The sequence below is a fragment of the Schistocerca serialis genome, unplaced genomic scaffold, assembly GCF_023864345.2.
Source record: "Schistocerca serialis cubense isolate TAMUIC-IGC-003099 unplaced genomic scaffold, iqSchSeri2.2 HiC_scaffold_1178, whole genome shotgun sequence".
Classification (NCBI taxonomy): domain Eukaryota; kingdom Metazoa; phylum Arthropoda; class Insecta; order Orthoptera; family Acrididae; genus Schistocerca; species Schistocerca serialis.
In genome coordinates, this window is record NW_026047379.1 from 225,001 (window position 1) to 227,500 (window position 2,500).

At 63.7% G+C, this 2,500-nt stretch overlaps 1 pseudogene; it reads left to right on the forward strand.

Annotated features, from left to right (window-relative positions):
* The window catches only part of LOC126433999 (large subunit ribosomal RNA), a 7,951-nt pseudogene that overhangs the window by 2,826 nt on the left and 2,625 nt on the right, over window positions 1–2,500 (forward strand).

The window sequence follows — 2,500 nt, forward strand, 5'->3', positions numbered from 1 at the left end:
CGTGAAGAAATTCAAGCAAGCGCGGGTAAACGGCGGGAGTAACTATGACTCTCTTAAGGTGGCCAAGTGGCGGCGGTGTGGCTGCATCCGGACTTGGCTTTTCGAAGTGCGGTCTTGATGTAGTCGTGCTGCTGCTGCGAGGTGCCTTCCTTGGGTTATAGTTACAGGGAGAGTGATGCGCAATACATGGGCCTAGCCCTCTTAGCCTCTCCTCTCCTGCGGTCTTCTCCCCTTCTCGTGGGCCCGCTGATTTTCGCAGAGTGGAAGACCGCACCAGGGGCTTGGGGGGGTTACCAGCCCCCCCTCGCATTATCCCTTTATAGTTGGGGGCAGCCTACAAGAAACAAGAGATGGTGGCCCTTCCGCTGAAGGTGCCACCCCAGCTACCCCAGCACCTATCCGGCCAACCGGCCGTAACGAAAATGCGATAGTTTGTGTAGCTCCCTTTGCTTGCAGTGAGTGCCACCGCACTTTTACCACGAAGAACGGTCTCGGGGTCCATCGCCGCCGCCAACACCTTGCGGCCGCCAACGCTGAGATCGTGACGGAGAGGCATCGCGCGAGGTGGACGGAGGAAGAAGTCCTGTCGCTCGCCAAGGCAGAGGCCGAACTGTTCCTTGAGAGGGACGCTCGGTTCTTCTTCGTTAATCAAGAGCTTATTAGGATGTTCCCCGACCGAACGCTTGAGGCAATCAAGTGCCGACGGCGGCAAGCTGCCCACAAGCAGCTTGTCCGCCAATTCATGGAGGCGCTTGAGATCGGTCGGGGGGAAGAGCCGGCGTCCCGCCGGGGAGCGGCGAGCTCGCTGCCTGACGCGGGCGAGGCCGCTGCGCCGCCCGTCGACGCAGCCGAGGACTTCGCGGCCGACACCACCGGGCCGCCGCCGGAGGGGCCGACTGACGCCGCCATCAGGGAGCATCTGGCGGGGCTACCTGCTTCCGCCCAGCGTTTCTCTGCTCTGGATCGAGTCATTGGTCTGGGGCGGGGCACGCCGCCCGATGTCATCCTGGGCATGCTCCCGGATGCCCTTGCGTCGGTCGGGTCCAGGGGGGAGAGGTCGATCACCAGGGCACAGCGGCCGCGCCAATCATCCAAGCGGCCGCCTGCCGCCCCGCCGCTGCAGAAGCGCAAGCGGCGCCGCTGGGAGTTCGCGCGGACACAGGACGCCTTCCGCAGGTCGCGTGCACGTTGCGTGCGCGGCTTGCTGGACGGCACCCTGCTGCAGCCGCCACCCGACATCCCCGGTCTGCTGGACTTCTGGGCGGACCTCTTCACGAAGAAGCCGATCTCCACCGCTGGCTTCATCCGTGACCGCCTTCTCCCGCACTCGGAGCCTGTCGCTCCTGAGTGCCTATGGGGGCCGGTCACACGTGAGGAGGTCGCTGCTGCCTTGCCGCCCAGGGGATCGGCGGCCGGGCCGGACGGCCTGACTCCAGCGGAGCTGCGGCGCCTGCCGCATGAAGTCCTGGTGAAACTCTTGAACCTCTTCCTCCTGGCCCGCGCCCTCCCCGAGCGTCTGCTTCGCGCCCGGACGTCACTTCTCCCCAAAACGGCTGCACCAACATCCCCCGCTGACTTTCGCCCCATTACGGTCTGCTCGGTGTTGGCGCGGACCTTCCACAAGGTTCTCGCGTCACGCCTGATGCGTGCATGTGCTGTGGACGAACGTCAGCGGGCATTCATCCCCCGGGATGGGATGTTGGAAAACACCTTCATCTTGGACACTGCTCTCACCGACGCAGTCCGCTCCTGTCGCTCTGTTTTTGTGGCATCGATCGACGTCTCTAAAGCGTTCGATTCGGTGGACCATGCTGCCCTCCGCCCCGTGCTGAGGGCTCATGGCCTGCCGGATTGCTTTATTGAGTACGTCGAAAGGTGTTACGAGGGTAGCACGACAGTGATAGCGGGCGGCGCCGACGTGGGCGTGCCCCTGCAGCCGGCAAGGGGTGTGCGTCAGGGTGACCCCCTCTCCCCCCTCCTTTTCAATTTTGCGGTGGACTATGTTTTGAGTCAACTTCCCTCCCACATCGGAGCTCGGATCCTCGGCCGCAGAGTCAACGCTGCGGCCTTCGCAGATGACGTCCTGCTTTTTGCATCGACCGCGAGGGGATTGCAGTCCCTCATCGACGCAGCCGTCGCAGCCCTCGGCCATCTGGGGCTGCAGATCAACGCCCGGAAGTGTTTCACCCTCGCTTTAGTCGCGTCTGGGCGTGACAAGAAGGTGAAGGTCGACGCCGACGTTACCTTCAAAGCGGGCAACGCCACCATGCCCGCCCTACGTGTGGGTGAAACCTTCCGGTATCTGGGACTGCAATTCTCCACCGCGGGTCGCTGCGTGTTCAACCCACGACGCCACCTGGTGGAGCAGCTGGACGTCATCTCCCGAGCTCCGCTTAAGCCGCAACAGCGCCTCTACGCCCTCACCAACGTACTTCTCCCAGGCCTGTACCACGGGCTGGCCCTCAGCCGCACCCGAGTGGGTGCGTTGAAAGCGGCAGAC